The sequence below is a fragment of the Gopherus evgoodei genome, chromosome 9, assembly GCF_007399415.2.
Source record: "Gopherus evgoodei ecotype Sinaloan lineage chromosome 9, rGopEvg1_v1.p, whole genome shotgun sequence".
Taxonomy (NCBI): Eukaryota; Metazoa; Chordata; order Testudines; family Testudinidae; genus Gopherus; species Gopherus evgoodei.
In genome coordinates, this window is record NC_044330.1 from 89,334,506 (window position 1) to 89,356,678 (window position 22,173).

Below are 22,173 nucleotides of genomic sequence, written 5' to 3' on the forward strand. Positions count from 1 at the left end.
AGAGGGTGTCCAGGTGATGGGACCTCTGGCATTGGTGGGTACGCAGAGTACCGCACCCCCATCCTCATCCTCCCCGATGAGGCAATTACGGCCCCTCCTCCATCTGTTCCACAGGAGGACTCTATGGCCCACAAGGGACTGTTGAAAATGGTGGCATCAAGCCTCAACTTTGAAGCCAAAGAGGTGGAGGAGCCCTCGGACTCGGTGCCAGGCAGGGTGGCCCTCCTACTTCACAAGAAGATGGCAAAAATTTCAAATCCCTTGTGGCAAACTCCAGCTTCCTTGCCCCACATCTCTAAGAGGGCAGAATGGAAGTACTTCGTGCCTGCCAGGAGGCATGATACCTATACACCCACCCTGCCCAACTCCCTGGGAGTTGAGTTGGTGAAGCACAGGGAGAGGCAGGGCCAACTAGCTCCTACTCCAAAACACAAAGACTCAAGGAGGCTGGACTTATTCAGGAAAAAGGTTTATTTGTCCTCGAGTTTCCAGTTAAGGATGGCAAACCATCAAGCCCCCTGGGGTGGTATGAATTCAATTTGTGAGCCCAAATTTGAGGACTCCCTCCAGGAGTGTGATGGGAAGGAGTTCAAGGCTCTGGTGGAGGAGGGTACAGCAGCTGCCAGAGCTACCCTGCAGGCAGTGTTGGATGCCATCGAAAAGGATGCAAGGTCTATGGCCTCTGCGGTGTCCGTGAGGAGGGCATCATAGCTCCTGCTGTCTGGGCTGTCCAGTGAGGCACAGACCTCCCTGCAGGAGACCTTCCATTTGCTGGCAAGGCCCTGTTTGTGGAATAGATGGACATGAAATTGCACGGCCTGAAAGATTCCTGTACTACGTTTAAGACACTTGGCCTCTATGTCCCGGCTCTGGCCAGGACCAAGTTTAAGGCTCAACAGGCTCCCACCCAGGCCCCCACTCTAAATATGAGCCCCCTTATAAAAAAGTCTTCGGACTATAGGAAACACCTGCAGAGGCAATCCTGGTCTGCCTCCCAGCCTGGGCCTTCCAAGGGCAAACAGGTTGGAAAATGTCAGTTTTGACAGGATGCCCGGGGGCGACTTACCATTTCATACCAGGGATCCACCCACAATAAAGCTCCCTTCTCCAATCAGTTGTGTGCTTTTCTCCTGGAGTGGTTGCAGCGGACCTCGGACTTATGGGTCGTCAGTACCATCTCCCAGGGCTACACCCTCCGGTTTACCTCTGCCCCACCCAACCACCCTCCATCCCCGTACCTCCTGGGGGACACCTCTCATGAGGCCCTGCTCGAGCAGGAGGTGGGGCAGCTCCTTTCGCCTAGGAGCGGTGGAAGTGGTGCCAGCGGCGTTCAGACACAGAGTACTACTCCTGCTATTTCCTTATCCCGAAGGCCAAGGGGCGGGCTCAGGCCCATCCTGGACCTGCGAGCCCTGAACCAATACATGGTGAAGCTCGGGTTCCGCATGGTCTCTCTGGCCTCCATCAGCCTTTCCCTGGATCCCGGGGACTGGTATGCCGCCCTCTATGTGCAGGATGTGTACTTCCACATTTCATATATTCGAGGGGCACAGACACTTCCTCTGTTTCATGGTGGGGCAGGAACACTACCAATTTACAGTCCTCCCATTTGGCCTGTCCACTGCTCCCAGGGTGTTCACAAAATGTATGTCAGTGGTGGTGGCCTACCTCAAGTGCTGAGGGGTCCAGATCTTCCCCTATCTGGAGGAGTGGATGGTCAAGGGCAGCTCCCTGTCGCAGGTGTGGGATCACATGGTGCTCCTCCTGTCTATCCTGGGCCTGTTGGTAAATGACACCAAATCCACATTAGTCCCGGTGCAGCGCATAGAGTTTATCGGGGTGGTCCTGGGCATGACATTGGCCAGGGCCTCCCTCCCACTGGACAGGTTCGAGATCCTGAAGGGGCTCATCGACACGGTCACAAGGTTTCCAGTGACAACAGCCAGAGCGTGCCTCCAGCTCTTGGGTCACATGTCGGTGTGCACGTATGTGGTTCGCTATGCCAGACTCAGGATGAGGCCCCTCCAGCTCTGGTTGGCCTTGGAGTTCTCCTAGTCCAGAGACAGGATGGACAAAGTCCTCACTGTGCTCAAACCGGTGATCACCTCCCTATGGTGGTGGTCCTCCCCAAGAAACTTGCTGCAAGGGGTCCTGTTCAGGGGCAGGGACCCGTCGCTGGAACTGGTGTCCAATGCCTTGGACCTGGGATGGGGGGCCCATGTGGGGAACGTTCAGACCCAAGGTCTGTGGTCGGCTCAGGATCTGACCCGCCATATAAACATCAAGGAGCTCAGAGGGGTATGGCTGGCGTGCATGGCCTTCTGCTTGCACCTGAAGGGCTGCGTGGTCAGGGTCCTTACAGACAACACGGCCTCAATGTTCTACATCAACAGTTGAGGCGGGGCCTGGTCCTCTGCCCTCTGCCATGAAGCCCTCAGGTTGTGGCACTTTTGTATAGCCCAGAGGTGGACCTGTTCATGGCTCGGCAAAGCCATTGCTGTCCCCAGGGGGGCTGGGATGGGGCGCTCTCACCGATGCCTTCCTCCTGTCCTGGTCAAGCCATTTCTCTATGCCTTTTCCCCGTTCCCACTGATTGACAAGATAAAGATGGACAAGGCACAGGTCTTTCTGATTGCTCTGGCATGGCCCAGGCAGATTGGTACGGGACCCATACAGGCCTGGTGGTCGCTCAGGACCTGCTTTCCCACTCGGACATGCCTTCCCAGGACCAGGGCCGCCTCCTTCACCCCAACCTCACGGCATTCCACCTCATGGCGTGGCTGCTTAATGGTTAGAGAGGGAGGAAAAGACGTGCTTGGAAGGGATTCAGAGCGTCCTCCTAGAAAGCAGGCTGCCCTCCATGCACCGAGCCTACTTTGCAAAGTGGTCTTGGTTTTACAGATGGGCGGATGAGTGGGGTGTTTCCCCGGTGGCCGCCCTGATCCAGCTTATTCTGGACTGCCTCCTTCACCTTAGAGCACAAGGCCTGGCGCCCTCATCAGTCAAGGTGCACCTGGTGGCCATATTGACCTTCCATCCGCTGATGCAGGGCCACATGGTATTGTCTCATGCTATGACTGGCTGATTCCTTATGGAGTTGGATCGTCTCTTCCTGTATGTTAGGCCCCCTGTCCTGCAGTGGGACCTAAACCTGGTGTTGCCCGTGTCACGGGCCCCCATTTGAGCTGCTAGCCATGTGTTCCTGGTCACACCTCTCGTGGAAGGTGGCCTTCATGGTTGCGATCACATCGGCTAAGGAGGTCTCAGAACTCAAGGTCCTGACCTCCAAGCCCCCCCCGTACACGGTGTTTCATAAAGATAAGGTCCAGCTCCACCCACATCCTTCGTTCCTCCCAAAGGTGGTTTCCACGTATCACACGGGTCAGGACATTTTTCTGCCAGTCCTCTGCCCCATGTGTCCAGTGAGGAGCGCCGCCTCCACACACTGGATGTGAGACGGGCTCTGGCTTTCTATCAGGAGCGGACTAAGCCATTTAGAAAGTCCTCGAAACTGTTCATCGCCTCGGCCGAGTGCATGAAAGGTCGGCCAATCTCCACTCAGTGGCTCTCCAACTGGATCACTTCATGCATCCGTACCTGTTATGACCTTGCGGGAATCCCTCCGCCATCAATTGTGAGGGTGCACTCGACTCGGGTGCAGGCCTCGTCAGCTGCCTTTTTGGCCCATGTCCCCATTCAGGACATTTGTAGGGCTGCCATGTGGTCTTCAGTTCACACGTTCACCTTGCATTATGGATCGTCTCCCAGACTAGGGATGACGCCGGGTTCAGAAGGGCTGTGCTCCATCCCAAGAATTTGTGAACTCCTACCCACCTCCAACAGATATAGCTTGGAATCACTTATTGTGGAATACACATGAGCAATCACTCGAAGAAGAAAAGACAGTTACCTTTTCTGTAACTAGTGTCTTCGAGATGTGTTGCTCATGTCTATTCCGCATCCTGCCCTCATTCCCCCATGTTAGAGGTGTCTGGCAAGAAGGAACTGAGGATGCGGGGAGCGCCCCTTATACCGCGCCATGGAGGTACCACTCCAGGGGTCAGTAGGGCGCTCCCCTACAGGTACTGCTAGGGGGAAAAGCTTCCAGCACTGATGCACATGGCGAGCATGCACACCTGTTGTGGAATAGACATGAGCAACACATATCGAAGAACTCCAATTATGGAAAAGGTAACTGTCTGTCTTTTTATCATTTCGTAACTGTTTGACCTCAAGCATCACTTCCTCTAATGTCATCTGCCTGATTTCTGCTGGATTCATTTTTGGATTAAGTTGTAGTTTACACCTTGGTGGGTACTTGTTCATTAATTCACAAAAATGCTCATGACAGCAGTTAAGTTGTGCATCAATATCCTGGCAGGATTTTCCATTTTCTGTCCTTAACTGTTAGAAGCTGCGAAAATGGACATCTAATTAGGCTCTTCAAAATCTCAAATACACATTTCTGGTCATGTCTTTCAGAGGCTTCCTCAATACGTGGTGCCACACTATTCAACTGTTGATTATGATCATTCCAACACTCTATTGACTGGTTGTTCAAGACATTTATTTTCCTCTACTGCCCATTTCTGCCTCTCTTCACTGACTCAACTCTATGCATCCATTCTACATCACACCTCCTTTTTTCCCTCTCTCATAATTTGATAGTATCATCTGTAATCCAAACGCTTTTTTATTTGTCCCTTAGTCCCAGTTGTTCTCCAGCAATCTCTGTGATGGAATGCATAAATAAAGTCCACTCTCCTTCGATGTAGATAGCTGGTCACGCATTATAGAATATTTGTTGGAAATTACTACCATGTAATTATGAGCAATTGCTTCATCAATAAGTTTATCAATATTGAAGTGTTTTGATATAGTAAATACCTGTCTCTAGAACTTTATTAAACAGAACATAATTGTTGCTATTAGGAATCGATGATCAGGTTCCAGAGCAAGATCAGCACTCCTAAATACATGTACATCCTGGATGAGTTTAGTCAAGGGTTTCTGAACTAGAGTGTTGTCCAATGTTGCACCATCACCTGGTAGATATCAGAATGTATATTTATGGCATTTCCCATTCAGAAACCAGGTAGCCATTAAAAATAGTTCATGTATGGTAGCAGAATCTATTAATACGTCCATTTTCTGCTCTCTTTTGGTAAACAGTGTGATCTGAATACCAATTCAAATTCAGTTTTATCCTGGCCATTCTCTCATTCATATGTCCTAAAATGACAATATGAAGTTGGGGTGATATACTAGATACAATGTCATCTTTAAGATGGCATAATAAACATCTTTTCCAGCCTGAGGCCTGGCATCACATGGAGCATGTGCATTAATATCTACCATATGTCCAACCTTCAGACTGAAAATGGCAGCTCTCAGAAGTGGGGAATAAGCCTGCCAAATCGGTAGTGCATTTTGTGCCTGCAGGGACAAAACCAAAGCAACACTAGTGTGCCCATTAGATGTATCGTAGGCATACAACAACTGAAAGATTTCACCGCTATGAGTCAAAGCTGTGCTCTCGGTGTTCAGATTCGACCAAGTCTCCTGCATGGCATATACATCAACATTCAACCTTTCCAGTTCTTCAGTCAAAAGTCATTTTCCCAACAACTGGTAATGAATGAGTATTGCATGATACCATCTTCAGATACTGATGTCGCCGCAGAAGTGGCTGTACTGTCTCTTTATAAGGTACTTCCCCCTCTGGTTTATGGAAGAACCATGATCCTCTACATGTAGCAGAAGATTTAGATGAATCCTGAAACTTGATTCTGTTGTGAGTAGCAAATGAAACTGCCAAAGTTTTATGTCCTTTTCTTCTGCATGTCAAAGGAAGAGATGTTTTATGGGGATTACTTGCCAAATCATTGCCTAACTTTCTGACTTTATCCAAAGCAGCAGGAACAAGGAACCCAAGGGCGTGGTTTGTTCCCTTCTGAAGCAAATGTCAAAAAAGGTCAACCTTGGTCAAGCTTAAGCAGTGTTACCTAGTGGTTGGAGCATAGGCTTGGTAATCAGGACTCCTGTGTTCTGGTTAGGGGGGTTTACACTAACTCTCGTTGGATGAGTTAACTAACCTCTTTTGTGCCTCAGTTTCTTCATTAGTAAAATGTAGGTGGGTGTTCTGAGGTCTGATGACTAATGTTTGAAGTGCTGTGAGATCTTTGGATGGACTGGACACAGCTATCACATGCACTGCACCAGTTCTAGGTGTGGGTGACCAGGACCGGTGCCCTGGGTACCAGCCTCTGGGAGTGCCGTAGGGCTGTGTTACTTGTCCACGTTTGGGCTTTTTTGTTTTGTTTGCTTGGCTGCTTTGGGAGGATGCCAGAAAAAGTGCCTAGGGCTGTTCCTGCTTGGGCAGGTGTGCACCCACACGCGGGCACACGCAACTTAGTGTTACAGAAAAGTAGGCCTGGAAGGGTCCTTGAGAGCTCATCTAGGCCACCCCCCACACTAAGGGAGGATTACATGTACCTAGACCACTCCTGACAGATGTTTGTCTAAGCTGTTCTTAAAACCTACTAATCATGGGGAGTTCATAACCTCCCTCGCTAACCTGTTCCAGTGCTTAACTCGCCTTAGAGTCAGAAAGCTCTCCTAATATCTATCATAAATCTTCTTTGCTGCAAACTAAGCCAATTATTTCTTGTTCTACCATAGGTGCCAATTTTCTAAGCTGCTGGGGGGTGCTCCGCCAAGGCCCTGCCCTCATTTTCCCCTTCCTCCATTGCCCCACCTCCACCTTGCTTCTTCCCTGCCCCGCCTCTTCCCCATCCAGTTCCACCCCCTCCCCCAAGCACGCTGCGCCCTCACTCTCCCCTCCTCCCCCCAGTGCCTCTTGACGCCTCAAAATAGCTGATCCATGGGAGGCTCTGGGAGGGAGGAGGAGGTGCTTATTGGTGGGGTCCATCGGTGGGCAGGAGGCACTGGGGGGAGAGAGAGGCGTTGATGGGGGAGGTTGCTGGTGGGGTGCTCTGCACCCACCATTTTTTTCCTGTGGGTGCGCCAACCCCGGAGCACCCATGGGGTCAGCGCCTATGTGTTCTACCCTTGGCGGACATGGAGAACACTGGTCCCTGTTCTCTGTATAACAGTCCTGAACTTCTCATGTCCCTCCCCGCAGTCTTCTCTTCGTTAAATTAAACATGCCCAGTTCTTTCAATCTTTCCTCCTATGTCACATTTTCTAAACCCCTTAGCATTTTTGTTGGGCTCCTCTGGATTCTTTCCAGCTTGGTCCCATCTTTCTGAAACTTTTTTTCTTCCTTGCATTATATCAAATGGGGCCTGCTCCACGTGTTTGCTCCTGCCAAAATGCTCTGTTCAATGCAGGATTCTCTATCACATGACTGGCTAATGTGTCTTCCTTTCTTAAAATGTGGTGACCAGAATTGGACCCAGTACCTCCTGTATCTGATGTTGTTGTTATATTAAATTTCAATTCAATTAATTCTACCTCTACCTCGCCAGTGTACAAATGAGAACAACAGAACTGAACCACCTGCAGTTTTCATGAAGAGTTTTTTTAGATGGAAATATTTACTTTACCAGTTTGGTTGATTTCCATGAGGAAATCACAGAACTGTGGAAAGAGACTGTTGAGTGAGTGCAAAGGGAATTGGAGTTTGAAACACATGTCTCTTTAAGCTTAAAAACTGCAGTGCAATGTTTGGTAATTGCAACACAGCCCTGACTGAGGCCAGGAAACTGGAAAGGTTATGAGTCCCCCTTTGCAGTATAGTTTAATCAGATGTAGAAGACTTCTCATTAAAAAAAAAAAATCTGTCAGGAGTTATTTAAAGATCACTTGATTACAGTTAGCCCAGTCATTTTTGGCTGGATGCTCCAACAATGTCACTTCTTGGCAAAAGTAGCTCAGTGGAAAATAGGCTTGACATCCTCTGTGTGTGTGTTGTCTCCCACCCCCCTTCCCTTTCCCTTTCCCGGCTAGCACAAGTACAGATACAGCACCAGCAGATGAAAAATACAGCAGAGAGGATTAGTTACGTAATAAACAAAACCCTCTGTTAACTTTCTAAAATGAGTTTGAAGGCAGTGGAGTTACTTGTATTATTATGGGCTTTCACTCTTTGCGGAATTCATTGAGGAGTAGTGTAAACATGTACCATGTAACAACATTAGCATTTTGCAAATTAAGCCTTCCACCACCTCTCTATTCTGGTAAATTTAATCATCCCTATGTGGCAGCTAGGAAGCTGAGTCACAGAGAGTTGAAGTGAATTGGCCAAGGCACATCAGCAGCAGATCTGGGATTAGAACTCAGAAGTGAATGATTCTTATTCTTCCTCTCTTCCTGTAGACAAGCCCCTTCTATTGTGTACAGTCAAGCTCATGCTAATATCCCCCCCATTGGCCTTCCGTGCCAAACTATCCAACCTGAGCCAGCAGAGGAAATGTGTACTTTGCAATAATATTTGGGCCCATAACTGTTGCTCTACATTTACATTGTTATAGCTTTATTGACTTAGTAAGAATACACAGTAAAAATATGTATGACCCCCCTCAAGGATTAAGGAAAGAGTAGATGGATGCTGGAAAGTCTGTTTGTTGAATTTTAGCCCTTGTTTGTTCTGGTATCCAACCCATTTTAAGGAGGGTCTAACTGGGCTTCTCAGTGACATGTACTGTCTGTTGATATCAGTGTATGTGAGACAGAGTTTGACTGACAACGGTCCAGTGATAACAGTCTCATGGAATAATTTTCCCTTCATAAAACCTGCTTTTCAGGGCAAAAAGGCATCTGGTTGAAACCTCTGAGCCCATCTCTAACTGACTCCAAGTCCTGACCTGGATTGAGTTTCTGGAGCTAGAGATCAGTTTTATAATCCCTGGGCTCCACCCTTTACTGGTTTTAGCCAATCAACCCTTTCCACTTCTCCATGCAGGCTTATTTCATTTTCTCTCTCTCGCGCTCTTTTATTAATGACTTTTTCTTCCATTAAAACATCTTCCCACCCTAATTCCTCTGCCCAGGAGGGAACAAGGGTCCATCACTAACAAGTCACATACAGACAAACCAGGATTAAAGCAAATTAACCACCTAGTAGCACGAATCCCCTCTTCAATGGGAAGCTGCACTGTTTCCTTCTTTGCAATACTGCAGCCTTAACACCTGATGGTGCTGTACTAAGGTAGGAACAGCAGCGGTTACCTGCCTCACTATTGCATGACCTAAATGGAGTCCAACAGCCATGTGCAAGTATTGGTTTCTCCTGCTTCTGGAGGAAGTCCTGCCAAAAGCATAGTCTTAAGGTAGGAATGTCCAACTTTTCTACTTTTTGAGATAAAGACAATTGGAAGATGGAAGAAGCAGCTTTGTAGTGTGCACCATGGAGTTGAGTTGCGTTTTCTTTTTGTATCTTCTCCTTGAGACTTTGCATATAACTCAGTAAGGAAGTTTGAGACAATTTGTGAATTTGCACTCTGTGGGGCAGCTTACTCTATCACAGGTCTTTAGGGCCTGGTCTTACTTGCACTGAAGTAAACTGGAGTCTTTCTGTTGTTGAACAGAAGTTGGCCTGGGCCCATATGATGTGATTGAGAATAGCACAGTTTATTCTTTGTTGTGCCAAACATGGGGAAAAGTCCTGAGTGATGTAATTGTGTTGTCTCTGTATACTGTGGGTTTCTCAGAGAGAGGGAGAGGGAGACGATCTGGGTGCAAGTTCTCTGCATTTAACAGATACCAGTGCACGTTTACAGAAGCCTCTGCCCTCATCTGGATTGTTTCCTTGGGTAGAGTTTTTGTGCACAGAGATGCCAGAATGTTTACAACTGCACACATGGAAATTTGGGACTCATTAAAATGTTTGCATCTAAACATATTTATTTAAATAATTGAAAGGAAATTGCATGACTGTCAAATGCAGATTACACACCAGTGGAAAATTAGACTAAATAAATGTATACTGTAAAGCAATAAGAGCAAACTGAGACATGCAACAACGATGGAACCTAAACAGGGAATGCTTAAAAATAAAAATTAGTGCTAACTCCAGGAAGGGCCAGAGATTAGGAATTGTTGTAAGGAACTTTGGAAAGTCTCACAGAAGGAGACCTCTTTTGCTTCTATATATACACATTGGGCTAGTTTCTGATTTCATTTATATGAGTGTAAATCCAGAGTAACTCAGAGTTACTTCAGTCTAATTGAAATCGAAATCTGGCCCACTCTTTAATATACAGCACAAAACCAAAAGCATCTAGTTTGCTTCATATGTGAAAACAAGCTAACACCACCCCTGAAATATGAACAGATCCAAAATGAAATCTTAATTTGCCATGTCTTAAGTATCCCATACTAAATATGACAGGGCCTAATTCCTTGGCATGGCTTGATTATTAGGAGTTTAGGCCTGCAAGGTACTGAGGGTTTGATTTTCAATGGGGCTTAGGTGCCTAAACTGCTTAAGCATTTTGAAAAATCCCACTAAATGCCTAGCTTCATCTTCTAGGCACCTAGCTCCATTTGTAACCCTAGCCCTGAATGCTCTCCGCTCTCACTGCTGTCTCTGTGAGCGGGAGTTCAGCATCTTCTGGGATCAGGCCCCAGAGCAGGGTTAACGGTGCTCCAGGATATGTCTGTCTAATGGTATGTTGCCACAGCAGGGCAGGGAAGATCATCTAGGCTGTAAACAGAAGACTTAATTCTCACATCCTTCCTGACCGCTCATCCATAACAAGAATTAATTCGTTGCTTGTAAAGAACAGGTCTCCCACCGTGTGCAAGGGGCCTGTTTCCTCTTGTGTTCAGAAGTTTCCCCTTCCTTGAAGATGAACGATATCCTAAATCTTTCCTATTTTTACTTCAGTGTGTAAACCCTTGAGTGCTTGTTTCAGGTGAAATGGGAATGCCAGGTCTGTATTCCTGAGTCCCCAGATGCCTTTAACCCTTCTCTATCCTAACTCCTCATGAGAGCAAAACCAAGTGAGTCATTTTCACTTAGAAATGCGTTTTCCAACATTTGCAGCCAGATTTCCTGGCTGGTTTTTCATATTTTTAGATTTGTGGTCACCTATTTCTTTTAAACTACAGAGTTGTAAAAGAAATATATGACGATTCAATTTACAGTGCTGTGGGCTATTACTGTCTGTCTTGTCACCCCTTTGTCTCGAGCGGCTAGCCAAAATATTGGGGTCTAGTAAGTTGTTTCAGTTAGGAGGAAAAATAGTTGACAGTCAGGTATGTCTTGGCTGCTGTTTGGTTTATTTACAAAGACAGTTGGAAATCTTTTGTCTCTAAAAAGTAGAAGGAATCAAATACAGGAAACTGCTGCTTTTTCTCCTAACACCAAGAGCACTTTTGTCAGCCTGCATTCTAGACTCAAAACCTCCCCCCAGGTTTCTTCCAGGGTCAGGCAGGCAGGTAGGTGTGTGCATACTCTCTTTCTCGCTGTGTATATCTTTCCCAGATTTTTGTCTGTTCCCTTCTTCCCACATACACCCTCTACCCCAAACAATACCCAGTAAAAGCTCCTGGGTGGGTTCACATGCTCTTTTTTGGTCTTAGATAGAGGTTTATCATTACAGTTCTTTTAACTGAAGGATGAGCTCACACCTATTAATTTTAATGAAGTGTTAATTCAACCTACAGCAAGGTTTCAGCTTGTAATGTTAGCTTCACATAACTTTTTTTCTTTAACTTTTTTCCTGTGTGAATTTAATTCTGGTCAAAGGGGCCAATCTGGTTCTGCTGGAGTCTGAAGATCTCTGTTTACTCTCACAAGTAAGAGAGTGGTAGTGCATGCTTACATGTCTCAGCCTACCCATGATCTGGTGGAATCACCTCTTGATGTGAAGTCAGGAGGTATAGCCCAGGAGAAGCAAGGGGCAAAAGTGGATTTATGGAGTAGGGGCTGGCATGGCCGGTAATATAGGTTAATAGCTCTAGGAGCTGCTCCAACCTAAGCTGGTGGGCTGGTTTGCAGCCCAGATAGGACAGGGCTTTCTGCAACTGGCTATACTTCTGGCACATCCCTATGTCAGGGACTGTGAAGGGAATAGGGGTATTATACTACCTTCTGTCAGTGTGGTGAGCCCTTCTGTTGCTGGGAAGTTCCTGCTAGGGGATCTGGTCATTGTTGGGGTCCTTTGTGGCACAAGAGCAGCCAAGAATTGGATCACAGTGGGACTTTCAATTGAGCTGTAGTTCAGTGCGCATTGTGTGGTGGACACTAGGAAATGGACTAACTTCATCCAAAAGGTGTTCGGACTCCTTAGGCAATGTCTACACTACCACTTATGCTGGCAAAACCTATATCATTCAGGGGTGTGAATATTCAACCCCCCAAGCGCCAGATGACGCTGCCATAAGAGCCAGTGTGCATAGAAGCTGTCTCACCGCCATAGCTTCTGCTGCTCACAGGGGTGGTTTTCTATTCAATGTCAGCATAGAGCATCTTCACCACACGTGCTGCAGCTGTACAACGGTACAACTGCAGCGCTGTAAGTTTGAACATGCCCTTAGTCACTGCCTACCTCCCTGGGATTTAAATCAACATCCTGAAGATGAAAAATTCTGTATTTTCATTACTCCTGCACCCTTCTCAACTCTTTTCCTCGCTTCCCTATTCCCAGCAATGTCATGGCAAAAGACCATGTTAAATAATCTCATGGTGTTGCTTTGGCTTTCATCATAGGGAACTGTTGATATTTGCCACTGATGACTGTGTACAGAACTAAAGAGTTACCAAATAAATAAGACAACACATGAATCAAGCCTCTGGGTGAAATTCAAGTCTGGGCAGAGAGTTTGCACAAGGCCTATGTGTCACTTTTATCCTTCTTCAGCCTTAATTTTGAGGTCTTAAGTGGGACTTAAAATGATGCAAAAACCTTGCTCTTGCTTCTCTGCAGAGGGGCTAATTTAACGGCCTTCCAGGAAATTCACGTCTGAAAACCTGCCCTTTGTGGAAGGTACTATGCAAGCCTGCCTTTCAGGTCTGATTCTGTTTTCTTTAGCTTTAGAATTACTATCAGTGGCAATAAAGAGATTTTAAAAACCCCTGAAAGCCTTAGGATGCCGGAAAATAACTATGGAATATGTGGATAACAGTTTGTTCCTAATCCAAAATCCTGCTGTTTGATACCAAAAACACTAGCAATAGTAGCAGAGTTTAGCAATATACGAGGGTATAAGGTGAAAAGGACTAAGTTAGCGGGTCCTACCGCTACTTACTGGCTGGCTGGCTTCAGGCATTAAAGAATGACATTTTGCTGGTTCCGAAAAGAAATGAAATATTTTGGAATCAGAATAAACAAAGTATGAAAACAAAAATAATGTCAAAGACAACTCGAGGCTAAAATACCTCTATAAAAACAAATTATCTGATGAATTACAGAGGTATGACCCCCACTAGATGTTAAACTTACAGGGCAGGGGTAATGTTATAAAGATTGTAGGAGCATCACTAGTTCTCAAATGCTACAAATGGATATTCTACAAAAGAAACAAAACAAAAATTTCAGACTAAAATGAACCAGATTACATAACGACTAAACAAATGAGGCTTGAAACAACAAATGTACATCGAAAGACTTTGAATATGACACAGATCTAGTCTTTTAATTAAAAGCTAGAACATTAATGCCCCGGGGAAATGTACTGTCAAAATAGTATGTTACCAGTGACATACACCTTAGCAGGGTGTTTATTTAAATTGCATAAAGCTTTACACTTTAATCCTGTTGTCATTTCTGTGTGGAAAATGTTGTGTGGAGAACATTGTAAAATCAATTTGCACTAGAGGAAAAAGTTCAGGGACATATATAGGGAAAACCCTCAGTAAAGATAACTGGGTAGCTAATAATTTTGGACAGGTGGCTGCAGAAAGGAATTATAAAGCTGTCAGACTTTGAGTGAGCTACTAAACAGTTTGCACCTTCAACCAAAACGAGGGTTGAGCAGAGATGACCTGTGGCATTATCTATAATTGTGTGTGTGGATGGATAATGTCTTGGGAAGAAGTTTGCCTACCCAAAACAAACACCTGTTAATGAATTGTTGGGAAAACTGAGACATCTACTCTGCTAGGCACCAAAGGACTAGAGTTTTCACTTGTGCGTGTTAATAAAGAAGCCCATATAAAGTATATATGGAGAAAAAAATGCAAGAGCAAATACAGTTCACCTTATATGGGCACAGAGAGGTTAAGTGACTTGTCCAAGGCCAGACAGGGTGCTTTCCAGTGGACCATGCTGCTCTAGTATGTGGCTAAAAACCATGCGAACCTCTTACTGGTACAGTTTAAAATATTTCAAACTATACTGGTCTCTGGTATAACTACATAGACTATTTTTCAGAGTAGCAGCTGCGTTAGTCTGTGTCCGCAAAGAGAACAGGAGTACTTGTGGCACCTTAGAGACTAACACATTTATTTCAGCATAAGCTTTCGTGGGCTGCATCCGAAGAAGTGAGCTGTAGCCCTAAGGTGCCACAGTACTCCTCTTTTTTACATAGACTATGTGCAGGCAGAGGACCTGCTCGAAGAAGCACACACACACGTATGTTACCCAAGAAGCCAAAAATTCTGGGTTAGCATCCTAATGACATTAAGGCCTCACCTACACTTGAAAGGTTTCCTGGTAGATCATCAAACCTTCCCAGTATAGACACAGCTTATACTGGGATACAAGTCCCTTTGCCAGTATAGCTTTCCCTGGGTGAAATAAGCTAGACTAACCAAAGCATTTTTTGCTGGTATAATTGCATCTATCCTAAAGCGTTTGATAATGCAGCTACATTGGCAAAAAATCACACCCAACCACCATAACTATGCCAGAAAGACTTTTAAGGGTAGATCAGGCTTAAGTTCACTGAAGAGGCTATTCCAGTTTGTTCTATTTATTCTGAAATACTCTGTGTTATCAGACATCCAGCATGAAGAAGTCAAGTGGTTTTCACCCAGTTCAATGGTGGCAGTTACATACACACAAAACAACCTTAAAGGGACAGGAGAGAGGAGGAAGTAAAGGAGCTCATGATAGAACTGAAGTTGCAGCTTCTGAAAAAAAAGTCATGTAGGATGCAGAGAATAAACTGGAAAATGTCAGTGAAACGGGAACGCAGGTAGGTTTCCTCCGCTATTTATTTAATAGGAAGCCTGCACCCACTATTTTTTTAACAATTTCCAACCCTCACTTCCACCAGGGCTTTATGTGGGGAGTTGTAAAGAGAAGGGCGCTGAATGTTGGGCTTTCCAGCCTCGCTGGGGGTGGGGGCGGGAGGTCAAATGGTTTTGAGAGAATTGCTTGAACTACCCTTGATGCCTGGCTGTCTCTTTGCGATCATGACTGGGGAGCACCTTGATAGCAGACCAGCGAACCGTTTTCTGTAAATAGCATGACAGAGAATACAGGGCTGAGTCTTTCTTGTAACTCTCTCTAGTTGAGAACAGGTTTTACAAACATTTACATTCCCTAGCTCGAGTTGCTGCTCCTCTCATGCCTTATCACAGGTTTTCATTTTTTTATCACTTAGTTAATCCTCTTGTTTATCTCGTCAGGAATTTTAAAATGTTATCAGAAGGCAGAAATAAAAGCAAATACTTGGCAATATGAACTGACGGTCAGATGTCTATTAACAGCCTGAGACTGAAATGGACATTTTAAAGGAGGAAAATGAGCTGGTACATAACAGAAGTATTGTCTTTAAAAGGAAAGCCATCAATTCAGCCCCCATGCAGATCTGAAGCCATCCTGGTTTTGCTCCAAGACCAAGATTTGACTGAGAAGATAATCTCATTTGGTGGGGGCAAGGGAATTGCAAGGGACAAAGACTCGATGGAGAAGGGGTCTTAGATAGACCACATATCTTCTATCCACCCTGAAATGTTGCTAGCTTTTTCTTAGGCAACTCAGGAAAGAAAAGGGTTCCACTTTAATAGAACATTTCAGCAACAGGAAACTATCTCCATGCACATCGTCCAGGGCCTTAAAGATAGAAACTCCTCCTTTGCAAAATAGAGGCTCGCAGGTTTGCTGCACATTTCACAGAAGGAGGCACATGTCCCTCAGTTGATTACTGTTAGGAAAAGAATCACTGTCCTTCAGTGTCAGGCTTGCATAGTTAGTGTGGTGACCCTCTTATGTGCTTGTGGTGGTCCCACAAAAGACACAAAAGTGAAATTCTGTTGCCGCGAACAGAGATCCTCAGTCAGCTCAAGTGGCAAGGTCCAGTGTTCTGTCCTCACTAACTGCCATGAAGTTTATGTGGCTGAGATATGGATGTTATGATATCCTTTACCGCAAACACAATTGCAACAGCTGGGGAGAGGGGGCATGGTGAGGAATAGTTTAGACTGAAGCAAGCATTCAGATAAACAGAGGCCTTCCCCAAATCAGTCTGTTTCTTTCAAAGCTCTTTGGTATAATAGACTACTCTGAAAGAGACATTCATTTGGTGTTAGACTTATTTAGATCCTGACCTACAGCTTGCTGCCAGTCACTCTAGATTGATTGTGTCCTAAACACACTTTCATCCCTACCTCTCAGGAACGTTGCACGGCTTAATTAGCATTAGGAAAATGTTTCCAGATCCTTGGCTAAAAGGTGCCACAAGAAAGAAATGCCGAGTATTTGAACGAACCTGACAATGCCTTGCAGAGAGAAACTGTAAAGCAAATGGTGAGCCCAGTCAGAGTACAATCCTATGGATATACAAAAAGCCATTTCCCTTATAGGCTATTCATTTCTCTCTCCCTCTGAATATCTTCCCAAATGCTGCTCATGAGGTCCATTTCTCCAGGGGGTCTGTGTGCAGAAGTGCCCTGGAGTTCAGATGTACAGAGGATTCCAGGATGCAGACCAGCTCAGGCCCTTATAGACTATGCACTAGCTAGTACTCATTCAGTTATAAATGCTATAGCCTGGTTTCCCCTGCACACGTACTTTCTCCCGAGAGTAGCAGATAGTACACACCTGGTCCAATTGGCAGCTGTGTGGGAGTATAGTATCCTTGACAAAATCTGGATAGTTTCATCTATTTGCATTTGCTTTTAATATCAAACTCCAGGGCTGGCCAGAGGATTCAGGGGGTCTGGGGCAAAGCAATTTCGCGGGCCTCTTCTATTAAAAAAAAGTTGCAATACTATAGAATACTATATTCTTGTGGGGGCCCCTGCGGGGTCTGGGACAAATTGCCCCTCTTGCCCCAATCCTGCCCTGGGTGGCCCTGTCAAACTCCCATTGGTGTCCATGAGAACAGAGTTAAGCAAGAGCTGACCGGATTCAGATCTTGCTTAACCCAGATTCAGCAGTGCATTAGAAGTTGCGTCTCTGACAATATATTCTGACAGGAGACTAGCAGAAGTATCTCAGGAAGAGGCACTGCTTGCCCTGACAGGGGCTTCTGTGAGGTGGGATGGAGGTGCTGCATATCCTGGGGGTCAAAATGATGAAGAAACAGCAGGCCAGATTCTGCTCTCAGTGAAGTTACTTAGGATTCACAGCAGTGTAGCTGAAAACTGAAGTTAGCCCAACATATACAGCATGGGGTGAGCATCCCGAGCCACCGGTATCTGGTTGTCCCTTTGTCTGCAATCTGCACGGAGGTGACCCCGAACCCGTATCACCGGCAGCTACAAGCGGCTGTCCTTGTTGGTGGAGCGGCAACTAATAGATTCACAGGCAGCTTGTGACAGGTGACCTTGCTGGGACTACAGCCCTGACCAGGGCCAGTGCAAGGAAATTTCGTGCCCTAGGCGAAACTTCCACCTTGCACCCCCCCGGCTAAGCCCCCCCCCACGGCAGCTAACTCAGCCTCCCACCCGGGGAGCACCCCCCTCAGCAGCTACCCACCCCCATGGCAACAGCTAACCCCTCTGTCCCCGTCCCCCCACGGCAACTAACCCTGCCTGGGGAGACTTGCCCCCTTCCTCCCCCACTCCCGGCAGCTAACCCTGCCTGGGGAAACTTCCCCCTTTCCCCTCCCGCCCCCGGCAGCTAACCCTGCCCGGGAGACCTCCCCCCGCGGAAGCTAACCCTGCCTGAGTAGCCCGCCCCAGTTCATCTCGGCTCCGCCTCCTCCACTGAGCATGTCGGTGCTGCTCTAATTCGCCTTCCCGCCCAGGCTTGTGGCGCTGATTGGAGGAGACTTAGAGCTGGGCTGTGTGCTCAGCGGAGGAGGCAGAGCGGAGGTGAGCTGGGGCAGGGAGTTGTTCCCCTGTGCGCCCCCCCTCGTTAGTGCGGGTAGCCCTCCCCGCGTGCCCCCACGCCCAGCTCACCTCCACTCCACCTCCTCGCCTGAGTGGGCTTTTAGGCGCCCCCAACCACTAGGCGCCCTAGGTGGCCGCCCAGTTTGCCTAAATGGTTGCACTGGCACTGGCCCTTACATAGCGACACACAGTGCTGTAAATGGCTCATTGATTCTGTGTAACATGATAAATTCTTTCAGAGTAAACTCACTAGACCTACCTCTTGGCAGCCGTCTTGTTTTTGATTGCCTGGGAATATATCAAACGAATCTATTGGCAACACATGATCTGCCTTTTTTTTTTCTTTTATTTTTTTTTAAGGGGGAAAAATGAAACCATATGTTTTGGGAGGTCAAGGATGGATTCCAGGAAAGGTCTGTTCTCAGTTAACTTTAAACATTTCACTGGCACTTTTTGTGTGTGTGTATGTGTGTTTAATAGGTCACCATACTTATCCAACTGCATTTAAAGTAAACAAATTTCAAACAATGTGCTTGATCAATTTACAGAGCTTAATTAGAGTCCTCCCTCCTCTTTTTTTTTGGATGGAGGCTGTGGGAGATATTTATCTATATCCTGGGAGCCAGGGAGAATTTTTTTTTATGATGGGTTTTCCTGTCCTCATAGCTTCACAGAGAGCTTAAGTTATGCTTGTAAAACTCTCAAGCCTCTAACTGCAGAGACAATCAAACCCCACAAGGATTTGAGATTCCCTTGGCAAACATGCCTCATATTTGGGAATCAGCTTTGACTCCAGCGGTTTGTGCATTTGCCACCAACCACTAAACTTCCTCCAGCTGCACAGAAGACCCATAGCTGAGAGCAGAGAGGCTGTAGAATCTCTCTTGGGAAGATCAGGTTCCTGGTTCATTTTGTACATGTGCATTTCAGATCCTTCCCTGATTTTTTTGAAGAATGAGAGTTTAAAAGTCTGATTCTAGTCTGAAGGGAGGTTATATAAAAACAGCACCTTCTTAGTCCACGGTCTTAATCTCTTTGTCTGCCCAGAGTTGCATCTCTTTCCTAAAGTGACAAAATTAAGTTCAACATGTCTCTCTATTCCTGTCAGTCCTGCTGAGCAAATACAGCCACTGGAAACAGTCAGCTTCAGTTCTGGGTTGTGCATCGTCAACAGCCTTGGTAACTAGATTCCAATCACCCGGGTCACAGGGTGCCTTTGTTTACAACTGTGCAATCTCTTTGAGGACAATCATTGTAATAGGTGAAGGCAGGAGAGTTGCCTGGGTTAGCTGAGGTTAGAATCTGAAGGCAATGGAGTTGCACAGATGTAACTGAAGGCAGTAACTGACCTGCAGAATAAAATGCCTGAGCGGGATAGAACCTCATTTAATCTTCAGAGGAAATGTGATGTGAAATCACTGAGGCCCCATTATGCTATTTTTAGAGCCATTTTTCAGGGCAGATCTGCATTTTAACCTTTTCTTATTATTTTTATTTCATGCCAGAGCTGCTTCTGCTGGTTTCACATAACTCCTTTGTCTCCTTTGCCATTGTCTCTGATCTTTGTCCATCTAAACCAGCTACAAAGAGCAACTTGGCCATCTTTAACTTCCTGGCCTATGGGAAGGACTGAATATAGAACCGTAGAATCATAGGACTGGGAGAGACCTCAAGAGGTCATCTAGTCCAGTGCCTTGCACTCATGGCAGGGCTAAGGATTATCTAGACCATCCCTGATAGGTGTTTGTCTAACCTGCTCTTAAAAATCCCCAGTGATGGAGACTCCACAACCTCCCTAGGCAAGTTATTCAAGTGGTTAACCACCCTGACAGTTAGGAAGTTTTTCCTAATGTCCATCCTAAACTTCCCTTTGCTGCAGTTTAAGCCCATTGCTTCTTGTCCAAAATTAAGAACAGTTTTTCTCCCTCCTCCTTGTAGCAACAGTTTCCAAGCACATGAAAAGATTATCATGTCCCCTCTCAGTATTCTCCTCTCCAGACTAAACAAACCCAATTTTTTCAATCTTCTCTCACAAGTCATGTTTTCTAGACCTTTAATCATTTTTGTTGCTCTTCTCTGGACTTTCTCCAATTTGTCCATATCTTTCCTGAAATGTGCCCAGAACTGGACACAATATTCCAGCTGAAGCCTAATCAGCGTGGAGTAGAGCAGAAGAATTACTTCTCGTGTCTTGCTTACAACATTCCTGCTAATACATCCAAGAATGATGTTTGCTTTTTTTTGCAACAGTGTTTACTGTTGACTCATAGTTAGCTTGTGGTCCACTTTGACCCCCTGATCTCTTTCTGCCATACTCCTCCCTAGGCAGTCATTTCCCATTTTGTATGTGTGCAACTGATTTTTCCTTCCTAAATGGAGTACTTTGCATTTGTCCTTATTGAATTTAATCCTATTTACTTCAGACCATTTCTGCAGTTTGTCCAGATCATTTTGAATTTTGATCCCATGCTCCAAAGCACTTTCAACCCCTCCCAGCTTGGTATCATCTGCAGACTTTATAAGTGTACTCTCTATGCCATTATCTAAATCACTGATGAAGATATTGAACAGGACTGACTGTGGACCACTAATAACTTACTCTCTGGAAATGGTTTTCGAACTAGTTTTGCACCCACCTTATTGTAGCTCCATCTAGGTTGTGTTTCCCTAGTGTGTTTATGAGAAGGTCATGTGAGACAGTATCAAAAGCCTTACTAAAGTCAAGATATACCATATTTACCTCTTCCCCCTATCCACAAAGCTTTTTACCCTGTCAAAGAAAACTATTAGGTTGGTTTGACACAATTTATTCTTGGCAAATCCATGCTGGCTGTTGCTTATCATCTTATTATCTTCTAGGTGTTTGCAAATTTATTCCTTAATTATTTGTTCCTTTATTTGTTCAGGTATTGAAGTTAGTTGACTGGTCTGTAATTCTCTGGGGTTGTCTTTATTTTCCTTTTTATAGAGTGGCACTATATTTGGCCTTTTCCAGTTCTCTGGAATCTCCCCCGTCTTCTATGACTTTTCAAAAATAATCGTTAATGGCTCAGATATCACCTGTTAGCTCCTTGATTGTTCTAGGATGTATTTCATCAGGCCCTGGTGACTTGAAGACATTTAACTTGTTTAAGCAATTTTTAACTTGTTCTTTCCCTATTTTAACTTCTGATCCTACTTCATTTTCATTGACATTCACTATGGCAGCCAATCACTACTAACCTTTTTGGGGAAAACTGAAACAAAAAAGTCATTTAACACTTCTATCATATCCACATTTTCTCTTATTGTTCTCCCCCACTCCCCATTGAGTAATGGGCCTACCCTGTCCTTGATCTCTCTCTTGCTTCTAATGTATTTATAGAATGTTTCCTTGTTACCCTTTATCTCTTTAGCTAGTTTGATCTCGTTTTGTGCCTTGGCCTTTCTAATTTTGTCCCTAAATACTTGTGTTATTTGTTTGTATTCGTTCTTTGTAAGTTGATCAAGTTTCCAATATTTTTGAGTTTCAGATAATTGAAGATCTTCTGGTTAAGCCAGGGTGGTCTCTTGACATACTTCCTGTCTTTCCTATGCAGTGGTATAGCTTGCTCTTGTCTTGTCCCCTTAACAATGTCTCTTTGAAAAACTGCCAACTGTCTTCAGTTGTTTTTCCCCTTAGACTTGCTTCCCATGGGATCTTACCTGCTACCTCCCTCAGTTTGCTAACGTCTGCCTTCTTGAAATCCATTATCTTTATTGTGCTGTTTTCCCTGCTACCATTCCTTAGAATCATAAACAATATCATTTCATGATCACTTTCACTCAAGCTGCCTTCCACTTTTCAAATTCTCAGCCAGTTCCTCCCTATTTGTCAACATCAAATCTAGAACAACCTCTCCCCTAGTAGCTTTCTCCACCTTCCGAAATAAAAAATTGTCTCCAATACATTCCAAGAACTTGTTGGATAATCTGTGCCCTGCTGTATTATTTTCCCAACA

The 22,173-nt window shown here is 45.4% G+C and overlaps 1 long non-coding RNA gene across 1 annotated transcript; it reads right to left on the reverse strand.

Moving 5' to 3' along the window:
* Positions 1 to 485: 485 nt before the first annotated feature.
* LOC115657968 lies at positions 486 to 18,371 on the reverse strand. The gene is made up of 3 exons (XR_004002101.1): positions 18,263 to 18,371; positions 1,669 to 1,779; positions 486 to 782 (listed from the first exon to the last, which is right to left on the reverse strand). It is a non-coding gene; the product is annotated as an uncharacterized LOC115657968 (long non-coding RNA).
* Between the last annotated feature and the right edge of the window lie 3,802 nt (positions 18,372 to 22,173).